The sequence below is a fragment of the Equus przewalskii genome, chromosome 19 (genome assembly GCF_037783145.1).
Source record: "Equus przewalskii isolate Varuska chromosome 19, EquPr2, whole genome shotgun sequence".
NCBI lineage: Eukaryota > Metazoa > Chordata > Mammalia > Perissodactyla > Equidae > Equus > Equus przewalskii.
Window position 1 is genome coordinate 49320244 of NC_091849.1, and position 19911 is coordinate 49340154.

The 19911-nt window shown below is 38.3% G+C and overlaps 1 long non-coding RNA gene across 1 annotated transcript in view; it reads left to right on the forward strand.

Annotated features, from left to right (window-relative positions):
• The window catches only part of LOC139077357 (uncharacterized), a 102053-nt gene that overhangs the window by 69610 nt on the left and 12532 nt on the right, over positions 1-19911 (forward strand). The window contains exon 2 of the long non-coding RNA XR_011529802.1: positions 13189-13328. This is a non-coding gene — a long non-coding RNA (uncharacterized lncRNA). The remainder of the gene's footprint in view (positions 1-13188; positions 13329-19911) is intronic.

Genomic DNA, 19911 nt, shown 5'->3' on the forward strand with positions numbered 1-19911 from the left:
TCCCACGTATAAAGCAGAGGAAGATGGGCACGGATGTTAGCTCAGGGCCTGTCTTCCTCAGCAAAAGGAGGAGGGTTGACAGTGGTTAGCTCAGGGCTAATCTTCCTCAAAAAAAAAAAAAAGATTTCTTTCAACTGACAAGAATTTACTAAATTCTTAGTAGGGATTCAGAATAGAAGTTCATGTCAACGGCAGATAGGAGAAGGTGTGCATATAAAATAAGTTTAAAACATGGCCCTGCCTATTGAAGAGTTTACAGTCAAGTTGGGCAGACAAGATGCAAACCCAAGAAGTCACAACGCATAAGAGGGAGTTTCTTTGTGGAAAAAGTTCCCTTCTCCAGCTAACTTTCATGAAGTAAGGATTAAATAGAAAGAGTGTGGATTGGGTAAGCAATGGGAGGAAATAAGTCATGTGAAAGAGAAATAAAAGTGCCAGCTCTTAAGGGTTTTCCTGACATCAGAAAATGTTAACTAAGGAGAAAAACCAGTACCTTTGAAAGACTTTGCTGCCAAGGGGCTTGGCATTTCCATAATGGTGGGGAAGGAGAGACATCTCTGATTTCCATAGTATTTTGTAATTAATTTGGTGCTCTTATGGAAAATTAATTGGTTTTTGGATAATGAAATAGAAAGAAATATTCAGTCTCTGGCATATTAAAAGAAATTCTCTTTAATAGACACAATGTCAGCCTGATAATGTGCTCTTGCTCCCTCAGGTGCTCAGATGCAGTTCCAGGATAGCCTGAGAAAGCCTCTGTGGCTTAGCAGTTAAGCAAGCTTCTCCCTTGCAACTAAAGCTAAGCAGATTAATTAAAACTTAAAAGCATTATGATTTAGTTATGAATAACAGTTTGCGGTGACAGAGCTCCCCGTCTATAATTCACCATAACAAAATGACACTTGGGCTTGCTGCTGCTATAATTAGCTTTTGATATACTATTTCTTGGAAATTTCTCGCCAGCCACAGCCTGTGTGTTTCCAGATGTCCTGCACATACTTAAAAATGGTAAACATTAATTTATAGAGATGGCAGCTGTGGGTCAAGTTTGAGGTTGATTGATAATTCCTTATTCAAATGTGTGCCTATGTGGCTTCATTTGTCATCTCCTCATGAAACAGAAAGCCGTTCTACCACATTCCTAGTTAATATTTCATTTTTTTTTCATAAATTATCTGTAAAAGCAAAGCAATAGAATTTAGACCTTTCCCCACCATATGGCATGGAATATTAATGGAGCCAAGGGTTTTTAAAAATTATTTTGCAGCCAGAAGGGTTGTGATTTGTTAACCTGACACCTTGTATTTGCACAGTGCTAAGCACACAGTGGGCGCTCAATAAATGCTGCCTACTGACTGTGAGGGAGCTCAAAACGCTTTCTGGATGACAGGCCATAATTCCTCCAAGCAGCCTTTTCATTTTATAAATTAAGAAATAGCGGACCTGAGAAGTTTTCCTAAGAGGTGATAAAGTAATTCATCTCTAGGTCACACAACTCGAGAGTACAGAAAATAACCCATGCTGACCCAAAATGCGTTCGCTCAGATTTATTTATTGGCTTAGGCTCAAAGCACGTGTCTCGCCAAGCCTCCTTTCTCTCGGACTCCTTGTTTGGAGCCAAAATAGATGCCTGAAACATAGAGAAAAAATTCAGTCCTTTGGCAAATTGTGTTATCTATAAGGCATCAAGCTGGTTGACAGAACTTTCCACCAAACTGGCTGAGTTTTTCAGTTTTGCAATGATAGTTTGTGCAGGATTTGGGTACCCGGCTGTGTGCAGAATGCCTGAATCCTTGCTATGATGTATGGGCTGCAATTTCATGATAACCAAAGGTCTCATCAGTGCAATCAAATATGCAGTGCAGCTAGTTACTGCGTCTCACACAGACCAAAGATCTGGAAAATGACCAATTTTGACCAAATCTAGGTGTTTTAGCACTGTGTAACCAGCTACTTAGCCTATGTTACTTTAACCTAATTCGTCCGAACCAGGGACTAGATCCTCTTACTGTGCTACCAGAAACAAATGGAGATTTAAAAAGATATGGCTTCCTGGAAACAAGGAATTTACATTTCATAGTCACTCATCATGAATGTGTTATTCTACAGGGCATCACAAAAGGTTATTTCAATGGATCCATATGCAAAATGAGAAAATTAAGACACAAAAAATTGTGGTCACTTGCCTAAGATCAAACGTAAATTTGCAAGGGAACAAAGAATACAATTTAGTGAGTTTTTTTTTTTTAAGTTGAATTCCATGTTCTGCAACAAAAGTCTTGACATCATTAAATTTTTATCTTTCTATCTGAGCTAAATGCTCATGGAACTCTGAGTCTTTGACCATGTCACATAATCACATAATAGGCATTCGTTCCATCCTGGGTGGACCAGCGAGCAGAACAGGTTGTAGTAAATTCACAAGATAAAGTTGTGTGTTTTGTTTTTGTCATAGTTTGGGCAGTTTCTAATCTTTGCTCAGATGGTTGGTGAAATTGACGTATTTGGTTGAGACAGAGTTAGAGCTGATAATGGGAGCAACTGAACAGATCTCAGTGTGTGTGCTGATTGCAACACTGGGACAAAAGGACAAGAACAACATTGTAATATTTATAGTATAATACAGAAATATTTGTAATAATCATGGTATGATATTTTTAAAATATTAGAGATTCATAAAAGAATCAGTGATGCTAAATTCTCAAGGCAAATCAAAATTTTAAAATGTATAAACCTATTATAGAATGTCAAGTAAAAGCAGAAATTTGTAAAAATTTGAATGCTAAACCTATAATCATTTTGATAAAATATTAGTTACTAAAACTAATAAAATAAACCATTATGTAACAATAAATTCAAAATAAAAACATTTATCTTGAAAATGGAAAATAAAATAACACTTGATCTTTTTAATGAAATATTGCAGTCCTAAAAAACAATATTACTGATCTTATCATTAAGTTACGAGTATTTTTGGGAAAAATTTTCCATCTGTAGAAGCAGTTTTTCAGACTCTACACAAGTTATAATACATTAGTAATAAACTAAATGCAAATACTTAAACTTCAAATAATCTTGTGTCTTATTCTTCCATGAGAATTTTCTGAACAAGTTGTTTTTGAGAAGGAAGAGTAAAGGCAGTAGTCTTCGTTGGGCTGGGCCTGTGGCGCAGTGGTTAACTGCGCATGTTCCACTTTGGCAGCCTGGGGTTCGCCGGTTCGGATCCTGGGTGCGGACATGGTACCGCTTGGCAAGCCATGCTGTGGCAGGTGTCCCACATATAAAACAGAGGAAGGTGGGCACAGATGTTAGCTCAGGGCCAGTCTTCCTCAGTAAAAAGAGGAGGATTGGCAACAGATGTTAGCTCAGGGCTAATCTTCCTCAAAAAAAAAAAAAAAAAGGATTGACCCTGAGTTAACATCTTTGCCCATCTTCCTCTATTTTTTATGTGGGATGCCACCGTAGCATGGCTTGATAAGCAGTGCATACATCCACACCCAAGAGGTGTCACTGAAGCGGAGCACACGAATTTAACCACTGTGCCACTGGGCCAGACTCCCTTTTTTTTTTTGATAGTGTGCTTTAATTTTATTTTCAACTGAAGCCTTCAGTTGTCTTCTTGAGTCTATCTTGAGCTTTGTCTTCAGCTTTAGCGTTTATCTTCTTCTAAGGCTCTGTTACTTATATCAGTTTCCGTAGACATGTTCATTATTTTGGGGGAAGTCTGAGCTGGAGTAAGAGTTGCTCATACAGTAGAAGCTGTTCTTTGTTGATTCTCTTTTTCTTCTTCCTCTTAAGAATTATGGAGTTAGGGACTGACCTCTCGGCTGAGTGGTTAAGTTCATGGGCTCCCCTTTGGCAGTCCAGGGTTTCACTGGTTCGGATCCTTGGCGTGGACCTAGCACCGCTCATCAAGCCATGCTGAGGTGGCGTCCCACATAACAGAACTAGAAGGACCTACAACTAGAATATACAACTATGGCTGGAGGGGGTTGGGGAGAAGAAAAAAGGAAAAGAATTATGGAGTTAGCGAACACTTTCTAAATCAGTGCAATATTATCTCATTCAAAATGTTAGTTTTACATATATATTTGAGTGGGTGTACACACACAGACACACACATGTGCATACAGAGTGGGAGAGAGAGATCTCATGATGTATATGATTTAGGTTTCAGAGTTTTACTATCCCTCTATAACCATATTACCCCAACGAAATCTGGCATTTCATACTAAAAAACTGCACTCTGCCAGGTAGTTGGATGTTGTAGAGAATGCTGTCTGTTACTCCATACAATGTCCCCTTCTTGTGGACTCAAAAAGAATGTTCTCTCCAACTTAACACTGGGAGAAATTGTTCTGCTTCTTAGCAGCAGCTGAAATGCTGCCAATATTTTGGAAACTTTGAATTATGCCTCATTTGTCTTTGGCCACCAGGGAACTCGGAGCCCATTTGCCATCCTTCCTTATACATAAGTTTCTAGTGTTCACTTTGTTGTATAATTTTATCACATTTCAATTTACTTGTCTATCCTCAATTTCCCTTTGCCTTTTGGCATATTTTTCCTATGATATTATGTGCATTTTTTTAGAGACCTCAGTTTTTTTGGCAAAACAAAGCAAAACAGAGAAAAAAATATGAAAGAAATAAGGGAACTACAGAAGGAGGAATATTAGGAGAAGAAGAGAGAGAAGAGAAAAGAAAATCTAAAACGAGCTGAACAATTGTGCAGTTAATTTGGACTGCGTAAATAGCTAAGCGAGTGCTTTACACACCACCGCCGCTTTCTCAGCAAATCAAATCTTGGAATGCTTTTGCAATGCTCTTTTTTGCTTAATCTCTTATGAACTTGCTCTGATATGAGTTCCTGGCAGGCAAGCACCGTGTCTCGTTCATCTTTGAATCTCCTCAGCCCACCCCAGTGTCTAGCACTTTGTCTAGAACATAATAGAAGCTTAGTAAGTAGGCACTGATGGAAATATATTATGCAGTACTCAGATTTTTAGGATGGTATGAAATATTTTGGTACTTATTTAATATTGGTTCTTCTAATTATTTCACCGAGAACACAATAATCAGTTGAAAAAGAAACATCTTGTGCTTACTGTGGGAGTGGAAGAGGGTTACGTGGATGATTTTTCCTCTGCCTGAAAAGGACACAGCTCTTACAAATTCAGCAGCTGAGTGGATCCATATGCCTTCCAGGCAGAATGTAGCCCGGGTAAAGCTACAGATAATGTAATTAATTAACCCTTTTGTAGTCTTAGGATTTCAAACTTCTAGGTAATGGCATTTGTATAGTAATTTCCCCCGGTTCTATATAAGATCTTTCATAGAATCACAAAATAAGATTTGCCTTTAAAAGTAAATGGTGGAAGTAAGGCAATGAAAGTTATTAAAAAGAACACGATAAATTTGGGTAAAAGTGGCTTAGTACAATACACTATATCTTACGTGATCATTTGTATTCTGGAAATCATTGGTGAACGCCCACGGTTGTTTAATGTTTGCTTTTTAACTTCTGTTCTGGTTTGTCTTGATAATCAGCATTTCTTTTTAAATGAATGATGATTTCAAATTCTTAGAGAGAAATAATGTTATTTCATAGAAACCAGTAAGTTTAAAATGATTTAATCATTTAGAATGTGCTCAAAGTAAATCTGTAACAAGATAAGGCCAGTGAATGAGTGCCTTATTGAAATGAAGGCCATTGAGTCAGCCGGTCCTCCTAAAGACACTCGAGATTGGACCGTCTCCTCATAGGGCTCAGCAGAACAGAATGCTGAATGCATAAAGGAAATAGCCCTCCTAATGGAGGGGCCAGACAGAGAAAATCGTAAAAGAACAATCTATGTAAATTTATTAATTTATAGATATTCTTAAAATGTGTTAGTCCTGAAAATTGACCACTAAGTTTGATATTTATCATTGAGAAGTGTCACATAAAAGTCACTCATATTTGAAAAGAACAAAATCTTTCTTTTTTTAAAAAAATTATTTGCTTTTATTTTTTTTCTGCTTTTTCTCCCCAAACCCCCCAGTACATAGATGTATATTTTAGTTGTGGGTCCTTCTAGTTGTGGCATGTGGGATGCCGCCTCAACATGGCCTGACGAGCAGTGCCATGTCTGCACCCAGGATCTGAACCAGCAAAACCCTGGGCCACCGCAGCAGAGCTCAAGAACTTAACCACTCGGCCCCGGGGCTGGCCCCAAAACCTTTCTTCATATGCTCAGTCTTTCCTATCTTTCCCTTCCTCTCTCCCTCTGCTTTCTCCTCCCTGCTCCTCCTTCTTTTCCATTCATTCTTATCTCTAAAGTTGAACAGAACATATATCTAAATAATTCTTTTGCTGTTACATTGCAATTCTACACGTTCTGAGAAAGTTTTCTTTTTTTTCCCTTACAAAAAATTTCTATGCCTATTCTTCTCTGAATTGTGGAAATTAGTGGTATTAGTGTGTCCAATATTCATTTATATTGATGTTGTTAATAGTAGCTATTTAATTGTGAGCCTTTAAACAGTTATATTTTAAAAATTTGCAATATAAACTTGCCCAAATGTCATTTCAATGCCAATAAAAACCGCTGACTAGACTGAAGACCATAGAAAATAAAACCCTGTTATTTCACTTCTGGGACTGTACTCTTTGCCCAGCCTGAGGTCTTTTGTGGAAAATGAGAATGGTTGCCCCAGTTTAGTTTTAGAAGATAATTTATAACAAAAATAGTTCATGATAGTCACATTAGTAAACAGGGACAGAGAGGATGTAATGAGTGGGGGTTATTGTGAAAAACGCTGAAATGACACAATGGCAAAAGGTGTGTAGGCAAAAGAGGGATGTTCTGTCAAAAGATACAGTAGATGTTTCACTCTAGAGGAATTTAATGCATGAAGCAAGTAGACTTCGTTTTAGACTAGATCAAATATATTCTCAGATGTAAGGTAATTTTTCTACGTCAATGAGGGTTTCAAATTTGGCCATAGAACAGGATTGTGAGTTTCTGAATTGACAGAAACAATTGTCAGGCAATTGACAGTTGAAGGCACCGTTGTCAAGATAACCAGAACTGGGAAACTTAGAGCTTTAAAAAATATGGTCCAAGTACAGACTAATTGTCTAGTTGAGCTAGCGTTTGTAATCACTTCTGATTGTGTGACATCCTGTAAGTCAAGGGTTTTGGATAGCTAGGGGTAAGCTGTTTATAAATAGAAAAGAAAATAGTTTTATAACAAATTTTCACATGGATCTATTTGATTCAGTCATACTCTGTCACTTCTGATACAATACGTATACCATCTCTATTGTGACCATATCTTCAAAGCTATAGCTATCTCTCCAGATATGGATAGAAATGAAACATTTCCATTCCTTTTGTTTTGCTCTTTCCTTTGGGCATCCTGTTGTACATGGGCTGTGTCAGATCGGAAGCTCTGAGAGCATGTGGTCTCAGTAGGAGGTATCTCTCCACTCCCCTCCCCAGGTGTCTGGTATCAAGCCACAAGCCCAGGGGACTTCCAATAAATAGAAATTTACTGCTACAACTGCAACTACCAGATATAAAGATCAATAGAATAAAAAATCGAGTCCTACCCCAGGCTCCATGGTAATTTTGTTTTGACGAAACCCTGGGGCCAGTAAGGAGGGATGTATGAGAGGGCACGACTGGAGGAGAAGGAAAATTTACTTGGTTTCTTCTAACAGCAAAACAAACTTGTTGAACATGGAAAAGCTCTCCTAAGCATGTTTTGTGGACTAAGTGGGAAGGAATGAGAAAGATTGCATTTCCCTTCGAATACACAGGTTCTTTCAAACTCCTTCCTCCCACAGTATCCAAGAAAATGGATGCAGTATATTGCCTAGCCCCGAACATGGTCCATTAGACCAACCCTGGTCACCAAATCTGAGTTAGTAGAAATGCATTTCTACTCAGAGGATGATTTAAATAAAAGGTTCACAACTTGTGATCCAAGCTCCTTGGCCTCTACTTCTTATTTTCTTTTACTTTGCCTTTTCTTTGTTTTCTTTTTGAACTATGTAGTTCAAATTTGTGTTTAGAAGAGCCGTCTTTTATCAAAGGGAACATAAGTATGGTGGTTGGCTATTGTCATTCACATTCTCCTAAATGTATCTTCAATGCTTTTTTGTTTTGTATTTTAACAAATGTAGATATTTGTATAGGGGAATCTAGCTAATTTATGTCACTACTGGAAAAAATACAATTTGGCATTTTTAAACTACTAGTTCTGTAAGAAAATCTTGTTAGTGGTTTTAGGGTAGAATTATACAAAAGGAAAAGAAAGTGGGGACATCAATGAAATGTCTCTCCTGCACTTCTGGAAGACTTCAGGGCCATGCCTGATGTTCAGATCTAGAATGTTAGAAACATCTAACATTCTCTATAGCCTCCTTGAATGTACAGAATTCCAGCATCTGAGTTACTGATGTGATGGCTTACACATCTGTCCTAAGGAGTTTTTTCTTAATATGTAGAAACTCTGCGGGACATTAGTCTTTCTCTAGTCAGCACTTTTTTTATTATAAATTTGTCAACCTATAGGGGCTTTGAAAATGAAGTTTCCATGGTGGGTTTTCTAGTTCCTTTCTCCTTCTTTATACTTTATCATAACAATATCGTGTTTTTCTTTGACTTTCTTTCATTGCTGCTGGGGAAATTGACCCTTTTTTCTATTTCTTTCTCCAAACTCCCCAACTCAATGTATCTCTTGGCAGAGGGCTACACATAAACAGTTTTAGAAAATAGAACTAAACAAAAATAGTCAGAAATGTGGCTAATGATATAACATTTATAATAGGAAAATTAAACAAGTTAATTGAAGAAATTGTTTTATACCCCTCAAAATGATATTATGCTACTATTGAAATAAGGATTATAAAGAATTTATAATTGATGAGGGAAATGTTAATTATATGATAACACAGCAACTACGAAACTATAGATAATATAATCTCAACTACATATAAAAGTGTATACATAGAAAGAAGGCTGGAAAATAGCACACCAAAATATTCAAAAATTATCTCTGACTATTGAGATTAGTTTACAAATATTCTGTCATGAGCATACTTTTCTAGCTGACAGCCAATTTACTCAGACATAAATTACTAACTGATCATCAGTTTACTCAGAACCTACTGGGACCTCCGTACTGAGCTAGGTGCGTGTAGCTATGATTACATTTACTCCTTGGCACACCCTATAAAGCAGTTGTTAATTTCATTTTACATAGAAGAAACCCAAATCTCTCAGAAATATTGAGTAAATTATATTAGGTCACACAGCTAGCAATAATAATTATTTTCCTCATTTTACAGGTGAAAATGGTGAGGCTCACAGACATTAATTCATTTGCTCCAAGTCATCTCGCTGATAAGCAGCAGAACAGATTTGAACCCAGACCTTTCTGATTTCAGATGCCCTGGTCTTTCCACCATATCACACTGCCTCTCTAAAAACAAATGACAATGACAACAGTAAAGTCCATTAAAAGGAGTGACAAAGAAAGAAAACGTTATCCAAGAAGAAAGAGAAAGAGGAGGATTTTGTCTCTGCATGGATATCTCAGCTAGTTAGTTGTCCTGGCTGAGCCCTCTGGTCCTTGTCAGTAGAACTGTGCAATATGTGTGAAAAACACATCATAACGTCTGCATAGTATCTATCTTTGGAGCATTGCGAAATTCACACAGTAACTGTTTTCTGGTACCTTATTTGGTTCATATTTTTTGTTGTTCTACCTGGTTATAATTCTTGTTTGACACAAGTTACACTTCCAGCAGAGAGTCGAAAAGTTTGTATCCATTCTCAATCTGCAGATAATGCAGGCTCTGGGATGATATTCATATATAATGTTTTTTCTTGACTAATGTTTTCCTGTCTGAATTTGGGCTCAGATAAAAAAGTGCAAACATTATTGGCATAAATATGGTATGTCACTAAAAACTGCTGTGGAAACTCAAAGATAGGTAAGAAATAATGAGGTTTATAGATTCATTAGCATTTGAATGATGAAACATGTATATGTGTTACTCCTTTGATCAATACTGCCCTGGAGGGAAAGTACTGTATTTAATTGTCTTTCCCATTGTGGACATCTGGTTGCTATGCAGTCCCAGAGCAGGACATTTCACTGCCTCAGTGCTGTCGATTTCAAGTTCCTATTTTATGACTGGCGATGGCATATGTTGTGAGGAAACGTATGAAAAAGCGCGGTCAGAATACTAGAAACATGTTCAGGAGAGCAACTCCTCGATTCTCTCTGCATCGCCTGGACTTGACTAGCAGGTCTGCCAGAAGTGAACATGGCACTTCATTCTAGGTGGTTGTTAAATCTGAGTGATTTTATTATGTACTTTGTATTGCTGTATATACATCTGCGAGCTGTTTCATTAGATGAGTTCCACTGCACTGTGAATGTTTCCTTTTTGTAGATGCCTTTCATTTTGCAATTACCCAAACCATTTGCAAACTTTGCATATGCATACAAGGCCAGGGCAACGTTTTATTGTGGAAAAAACCAAGCGTGTTAGTGTGAAAGAGATCTGGCATCAAGTACTGGCATCAAATCCTTTGTTTTCTAGCCATGTAATAGTCAGGAAATTCTTCAATCCATGTATGTCTTCGTTTCTTCATCTGTGAAATGGGTACATTAATACCTATCTCATGGAAACTTCAAGAGAGTTATGTGAGTAACACAAATAAAAAAGCCTGACTCATTATGTTAATTATTTTCTTTCTCTCTTTCACGTCTTAATTATCTGTACTGACAAAATGGTCAGAGTGAACTAGTATGTGTAGCAATAGTCTAAAATAAGATTTGCTACAAAAAGATTATTTTTTTTTTAACTAGAAATGTATTATATGACTTTTATGGGTTGGGGCAGAGTTTGCCTGCTTTAGGCTTGTGTTAAAATTATTTGCCAAAGTGCTGGCCAGTTGATAGAGAGGCGTATGCTGCAGGAGCAAACACACAGCTGTTGGTAGCCAGTGGCCAGGAGCCAGTGTAAGGATATCAAATACGCCCTGGATAAAATATAAAGTGTGTATTAGATAAGTGGATAATTGAGAATTTCTTACATTCACTTTCAATGCTTATGACCTGGTGGCACACATGAGGGATGGGGTAATCCAGGAGTTAATGGAGGGCAAGTTCTAAAATGCCCCGGAACTTATCTTGCTGTAGAGAACGATGCCAGTGTCTACCAGGTTTCTGCTTGTTAATTTCTATAGTTGCTGCTACGGGGGAAATTGTCCTCATTTGCATTGTCTTTCAGTGCCCTACCTGGAGGCAAACACCTGCAGACACTTTATGTTCACAGAAGCATCACTTGGGACAGAGACCCACATCCCTTCAGTGCAACCAGCTATGTTAAAATAACATTATGGGCAAATATTTCAAAGCTTAAAATTTCAAATGATCGCTTCACATACTATCTTAGCCCCTCTTATTGCTCATGAGTAATATTTATCGCTGCCAACATAACTTCTTGGCCTCTCCTTTGCCCTGTATGTTTTTAACTTTTCAGAGGAAATTCTTACAGAGTTTTAATTGTAGGAATTCAATGACTGCATTCACGTTTTTTTAAGAGAGAGGAAAATGTCCCTGGTGAAAGAAAGATTTGATTTCAGTTGAAAATAAAGAGTGAATAAAAAATAATAAAAAGAAAATGTATTTGGAAATGTGAATAGGTATATGTTACTTATAAATTATGCATGTGTGCCTGATTACATATTAAAGAGAATCTGTTAGTCATAAAAAGTTATCATTTGCATATCATTCCATGTATGTGTGTGTATTCTAAATACAAATGTATATGCATATATTATGAAAAATATATATTGTCCACATAATTGTAATTTATAAATTTTACATTTTAAGAAAAATGGTGTGGAAAGGAAATTCTGAACGTGTCCTAGTGGTTTTTGAAACGTGTAAGTTCCTTTCAAAATTGTTTCTTTGGGCTGCATACAGCATTCTCCAAAATAATGGCTTGGAATCAAAATGTTTCCTTTCATGAATTAGTGTCCAAAGTCTCTTTTTATTTTATTTCTTTCTTTCTATTTGTATGTATGTGTGTGTAAGTGCTTAATAGCTACAGCAAAATTTAGCAGGTTTTGAGTTACAAGAGATTTTTTTAAAAAGCACTGCCTCCCTCTTTATTGTCAAGATACTATTTGCATTGAAGCTGTAGACTTGATGTTTGGCTTAGTTACAGAGCCCACTGAAGGAGGAAAATTAAGCCATATCTATAGTAAATAGGTTAAGAATTTTCAAAGTGGTCATGACTTAAAATAACATCGTTAGCACAAATGCAGTAGAAATGTAGTTGGTTATTATTGTTATTTCTTTGGAATGTCAGAAACAATTAAAAAGTCTGCCTTAAAGTCTTTTTTCCTTTAGGCAGCTGTACTTAAAGGTTCTTGTGTTTAGGTTGTGGCTTTTCATTTGGAGCTTTCTCAACCGTGGAAATAAAGAATAAAATTTTGGGTAATTTGTATCGTGTGATGTTCACCAATTAATCTATTTGTGGTATTGAGAAGTATCAGGAAAATCCTCTAACAACTACTGGTGGTAGTAGATTGGGTTCATGTGTATGTTGATGTGGAAACTGAGACACAGAAAGGAAATATTTTGCTACATGTATGTGCAGAGATGGGCTGTGGTTATAAATATATTCTACTTAAAGACCCTGGGAGTCACATTACAATAGCAACCAACAGATGACCTCCCATCTCTAGCAAGTGTACAAAGCCCCTGGACAAGACACCTTCATTCATCATGGGAACCTATTTTTTGCCACAGAATAGTTATTCTCCTGCTTATGCACATGTCTTTTCTCCTCAACTAAATTGCAACTTCATGAGGATTTATATTTTCCTATTACCTTCCGAGTCCACTCTGCCCAACATTATACTTTCGATAAGGATCAAGGTTTATTAGATATTTAGTTGAAAAAAATTCCTGTGAGTATTGTAGTATAAATAGAATGATTTACTTTATAGAGTTAAAATATTTAAGGAAATGAAAGGAATGCAGTAGACGTTGAAGTAAGTGAGACTTTTGAAACATAATTTTTGATTTCTATTGATGTGAATCATACATCTCAGGACTAAGTTAAGCATCACTTATTATGGCTTTTAATTATGGTCACTTTCTATTTTCTTCTAGAAGCCGTCAGATGTCTCCTGGGCCCACATAACAGACCTGCCTTCTCTTCATGAGCAGAATTCAGGATTCACTAATCTCACAGGCTATAGCCTATAACCTGATGGTGGGGAAATCGAGCCATTTCTTACTCCTCAGATTAGGTAAAATAAATCATAGCTTTAAGAAATGTGTAATTTGATTTTGTTTGGATCTGAATTATCCTTAATGGAGAGCTGTAATAATCACATCTTGAATATATTTGCTCCAGTTTTCATTTCGCTTGTATAGAATAATCCAGCAAGAGGGAGGTTGGAGTAAGAAATTGGAAATGTATGGAACTGCCAGGAAAAGATTCCCCCATCTCCCCATGAGAATTTGAGACCAGTTCAACTGATTAGTGGATAGATGTGATCCCTCCCTCTGATGGAATTAATGTTAATTCTGAAAATCTAAAGCCAAAGACTCATCAACCCCTGATAGGGCGTATTCTAAGTAAGGGGCAGAGAGGGAGGTAAATGTACTTGACAGCCCATCCCTCCCACAGCCTATTGGCGTCTGTAGTGGAATTAGAAGTTGCAAGGATAGATAAATTACTCCGCAAGCAGCCTCTCTTCCTAGTTTTTCCACAAAGAAACCTCAAACTTGAAAATATTAATAGACTAATTACCAGTGCCTTAATTTGCAAGTCCTATTCGTTTTTCCTTCTCACCCTTCCGGCCCACCTCCTCTACCCCTTCGTGTATTTCAGCAAGGGAAGAGAGAATCGGGAAGGGGGGACAGTGAACTTAGCCACAAAATAAGTCAAGGGAGAAATGAAGTACTAATTAAGAAAGCCGAGGTGTTATGCAAATGGCTCCTGCACCGACGGCAGCCTAATGAATGTGCCCGGAGTGGATGGGGCGTCTTCGCCGCGCCGACAGCTGGCTCCCAGGAAGGTCAGGCGCAGGCGGGCGTGCGGGAGCATAATCCTTCAGATTGGCAGCTCTGCCCCCTGGTCACCGTTTGATTATCTCCCAAATTGCTGTATTTCACAGAGATAATGATTTTTTATGGTCACAGATTTGAAGACAACTGCTGTATCCTCAGGGTTGTCGTTCTGCAAGGAGACGCTGCTGCTTCCTTCAGAAGAGAGAGGGGGAGAGAGAGTCTCTTTTCCTTTTCTCTCCCTCGCAACTTCCTTCCTGGAATGTTTTATTATCACAATGAAAGCAATATATATTATTAACGGAACCACCCCAGTTCCCATTAATCCCAATCCTTTTCCTGTTCCTTAGTCGGGGCTTGGGTCTGGAAGTCTCTCATTCTGGTCTTCCAAGCGTTCCAGTACTTTCTCATACTCATGGGAAGGCTGTGATCCTCTCTGCAAAAACCTAAAATAGTCTTTACTTCAAAGGAGCAGAGAAAGGTTCGTCGGGTGGCTTTCGAGAATTGCCTGTGTGTGCGTGTGCGTATGTGGGAGCCTGTGCGGTACTGACCATGCAGCGTTACTTAGGGTCCATCCTCTGACAGCTGAGGGCAGTGCAGGTGGGGACCCTGCAGGTCTCCTCCTCTGACCCCAGCAGGAGCTTGTCCATGGTGGGGAATGCGACTATGACTCAAGGTCTCTTTTGAGTTCTTTTAAAAAGCCTTCACGGTGGAAAGTTTTGGCTGGAGCTCCCAAGCAGGATTTTCATTCAATTCTAAGGTATAAGCTATCAGGAAAAAAAGAAAAGCTTACCCATATAATTACTCCCCTTGAAGACTTGTGTTTAGTATCAGTTATATGATTACTTGCAAGCTCAGGGCTTACAGGAGCAGGCATATCTTTAAGAGGGTGACCACTGATGGTCGGGTATGAACTTGATTCTCTGTTAACACTGCAGCTATTACTGTAGTAATTTGAACCCAGTTTCTGCAAGGATGCTCATCCGACCTGGAAAGGGAACATCAGGATTTTGCAAGTGGAGGGACTGCAACGCGAAAACCATTTGTGTTTCAGTTCAGCCTTAATTATTTCAACATTGCTGGCATTTTAATATTTATGAGGAAAAGGATTGCCAGGATTCGTATTTTAGATCACTTCTCTCATCTTAATTGAAGAAAAAGGTAAATAGCGTAAACGAAGCCCACCGCTTGAGGTCTTCCTGGTGCTTCTCTGGAAAATATGAAACCAAAGGTGGCTTGATCATATCCTGTTTCCTATCAAATAATTTCCTCATTATTTTTCATTGTTTCTACTGCATTTAGTTAATATGCATTTATTTTATTTTAAAATATATGAGTTATTTATATGTGGGACTCTGTGTGTTTATCTACAGAGCCATCTTTCAGGATAAAAAAAGGAAGGCTCTATCATTTATCTTCCCATGTCTGTAGCTAAAAAAAGATGCAGAACTCAGTGCTTCTGCAGGCCAATTACCACTCGTCAGTAGGTCCTAGCCATTTTTTTTCAGACGTGGTAGGCCCGTCTCTATTCCCAGGTGAGTTTACATTGAGAAACAAGTTACCAGCCTCACTACCAGAGATAAGATGCTACCCTGGCATTTTATGCATGTCCATATTATGAATAGAAAACGCTGATTTTTTTTTATAAATTATGTAAGTCTTTCAACGGTTTCAATGAGTCTTACCAGGTATTGCTCTAGGATTAAAGAAAAAAAATCTAGCAAGATAAGGGGGCAGAGTGAAGGTGTTGGGATTGCTGTTTTAGATGGGGCGGCCAGGCTTCTTGAGCAGCTGATACTGAGCTGTCATGGAAAGCCGTGTGCATGTCAAGGGGAAGAGTGTCCAGGCAGAAGAAACAGCAAGTTCAGAGGCTTTGAGGTGAGATCATGCATGGCTTGTTTAAGAAATAGCAAGGAAAACTGTGTTAGGATTGGAGTACATGAGAGGGAAATGGGTGGGAGATGAGAACTGAGCATGGCCTTCAGGTCAGATCATACAAGTTTTATAGATGATGGGAAAGAGTGTGGCTTCTATTCTAAGTGGAATGGACAGCTTTAAACAATCTTCCTCAGGTGGACATTGAGGATTTCCTTGGAGGACAATTATAAAAACACTGAAGCGAACATCCTTGTGTATAAACCTTTGCATACTTGTTCATTCACTCATTCATTCACTAAATAAATATTATTGAGTGCCTACTCTGTACCAGCTGCTGTGCTAGATGCTGGAGATGCAATCACGGAGAGATCAGAAATAGTCTTTCCCCACATGGAGCTTACAGGATGTGGGGTATATGATCACCCATATTTATCCTCAGGATGTATTTTCATTAGTTTTAAGGAAATTGTCTTAGAAATGGAATTACTCCATCAAAAAGAATGCATATTTCAAATCATACACACATGAATTATATATTTAAAAATAAGCACCTATACTGCCCTCTAGAAAAATTGTACCAATGCAAATACCAACCACCAGTGGATGAAAGTGACTATTTCTTCTCCACAGAGGATGCCCCCAAAAGGAAGCACTGGTGAGACAAAGATGTATTTCATTTACTTTTCAATTTGTATTCCTCTAATTATTGATTTAGCTGAATATTTTTTCATTTAAAACTTTCATTGTCTTACTAAATTCAAAGTACTTCTATTTGTTGCTAATTCTCAACACAAAGGCCAGTTATTACTTATGTTTTATCCATAATAATAAGTAACTACACCCACAAAACTAACATTTATGAAGCACATACTAAGTGCCAGCACAGCTAAGCTTTTAAACACACCATTTCATCTAATCCTCACTAAACCCAGGGAGAAAGCTCTATTTTTTCATTTCAGTCCCTTAGACTGTAAGCTCTTTGAGGCAAGGATCAGATTTATTTTGTTCTCCACTATTTGCCTCTGAGTCTGGCACAGGAACTGGCCTAGATAAGAGGTCATTTACATTGGCGCACATTAGGTTTATAAATGAAAAATGAGGCGTATCGATTTTGAATAGTAAATCCCCATAGCTCATAAGTGGTGGAGCTGAGATTTGATCCTGACCAGTCTTACTTCAGAGGCTGTGCTCTTAGCCCAGGTGATTTTAGTTATTCATTAACAAAATTCTCTGTAACCAAAAGTTGTGCGTGTCCCCACTTCCGGCCTCCAGATGCTTACTGTCTGATTGGTTGAGCTGCAATGTACCTTCTTAGATCTCCCAAGGGACATGCTGATTTTATGTATCTTTATTCCTTCACTAGAGGCAATGCAATCAACATATAAGCCAAAATTTACCTCCCGAGCCCTCGCTGCCCCTAAGCTCCAGAGTTTTCTGTTTGACTGCCTGTTTAATTACTCTACCTTCAGGTTTAGTCAGCATCTCAACCTTCACATAGCCAACATGGAACTCTATTCCAGCTCCGCTCTCCTGGCCTGCTCCCCACCTAAACTCCCCAGTCTCAGTACAGGGTATGACTATTCATTCTGGTGCTCCGGTCAAAAACCTAGCAGTCACTTTTGATTCCCAGTCTTGCCTCACACCTCATCACACAGTCCTGAGCAAGTCTGCCTTTGAGATATATCCCAGATCTCGGTGTTGACGTCAACGTCTGCTCTCGCCTCGGTCCAGGCCATCATCCTTTCTTGTCTCAGCTCCTGGAATAAGCCTCCTAATAGATCTTCTGCTTCCTGCTTTGCCAGCTTGTAGCCTCTTATCAGAACGATTTTCAGAAATAAAAGTAAATTTGCTGCTCAAAACCTTCAGTGACTTCTTATACTGGAATGTTTGGCATCGCAAGTCCTTCAAAATCTGCTCCCTGCCTTCCTCTCCTAACTCATCTTGGCCTCCACACTGCACCTATATGCCTTCTTGCTGGCACTTGAGCCCATCAAACTGATTCCCACTTCAGGGCCCTTGTACGTGCTGTTCCCTTTGCCTGAAACGCCCCCCTCCTCCCCTTCCCTCAGGCATCTCCTCGAATGTCTTCCGTCAGGGAGGCTTTCTCTGACCACTCAGCCCAAAATAGTGTCCCCCCACCCCCACTCCCCTTCCTGACTACCTAATCCCACTGCTTTATTTTTCTTCATGGCATTTATACTTACCTGACGTTTATTCCTTACTTATTAGTCAGTTTATTATCTTCTCTATTGAAATAGAGATAAGTAAAAGGCAAACTGTCTCTTTTAAGTTGTATTATTTTCTCAACATGTTTCAAAATTCAAATGGCATGAAAGGATATTCAGCGAAAAGTCTGCCCCTCACTCCTGTCCTCTAAATGCCTAGTTTCCCTCCCCAGGTAATCAGTAATATCAGTTTCTCACGCATCTTCCGGAAATAGTTTGTACATAAGATGATATGTACATGAGATATGTATGATGTATGTGCACAGTGTCATTTCCATGCATTTAAAATATATAAATGGTAGAAGATTATATTATTCTACATCTTGCTTTTCTTTTTGCTAGAAAGGCAGTATAGTATATTTCTTTTAAATCAGACTGGAGGGGCTGGCCAGTGGCACAGTGGTTAAGTGGGCACTTTCCACTTCGGCGGCCCTGGATTTGCTGGTTCGGATCCCGGGTGCGGACATGGCACCACTTGGCACAGCATGCTGTGGAAGGCATCCCATGTATAAAGTAGAGGAAGATGGGCACAGATGTTAGCTCAGGGCCAGTCTTCCTCAGCAAAAAGAGGAGGATTGGCAGCAGATGTTAGCTCAGGGCTAATCTTCCCCCCCAAAAAAAGCAGACTGGAGCTAGACTGCCTGAGTTCAAACTTTGGGCTATGGCAAATATTAGCTAAGTTATCTCGGACAACTTTGTTAACCTCTCTGTGCCTCAGTTTCTTCTCCTGTAAAGTGGGAAATGTAATCGTATTTACCTCATGGGGTTGTTGTGGTTAAGTCAATGTGCATAGAGCGCTCAGTGCAGTTTCCGTCACAACGGAATCATCCAATGTTGCTAGCTACTGTTACTGTTATTGCTGTTATTATTTTTTGATCTTGTAGATCTTTTGCATTTTAGTACATAAAGAGGTCCCTCATTTTTTATACCTATATAACATTGCACTGTATGGCTGTTCCTTAATATATTTAGCCATATTGTGTTTAGGATTTTCCCCTAGTATTTTGCTGTTGCAAGGAATGCTACAATGAGTAACTTTTCATGTTGATTATTCTAGACATATGAAGTGTATCTGCTGCATAAATTCCCCAGAGTGAAATTGCTGGGTCGCATGGCAAGTTCATTTGTAATTTTTTTAGATATTGCCAAACTTCCCTCCAAAGAAGTTGTACTAAGTTATGCTCTTACCAGCAGTGTGCAAAAGTGTTGTTTCACAGAAACTCATCACCTCCTTGATAGATGAAACATGGTATCTGTGTGGTTTGAATTTGCATTTCTCTGGTTAGGAATGGATTTGAGCATAGTTTCATATGTTTAAGAGCCATTTGCATTTCTTTCTTTCTTTCTTTTTTTTTTTTTTTTTGCTGAATTCTCCGTTAATGCATTTGCCCATTTTTTTCTATTGCATGGTTGGTATTTTATTATTTATTTATATAAGCCTGTTATGTTTTAGAGTAGTATGTGTTGCAAGTATTTCCCCCAGTTAGAAATTTTTTTCTTTTGGCTTTCCTTGTGGAAGTTTTGCCATGCAAAATTTTATTTATTTTTGATAGTTGAATTATTTTATCTTTGCTTTTATGAATTTGATGTTTTGTCTTCTAAGGAAAAGTTTAAATCAATTGTAACTTAGGGTCTATAGATTCATAAGATTCTGGTTTGAGTTTATAATTATGTCTGGCTTTCTCTCCTCTCTATTTGAATTTAAGTTGCGTTCAGA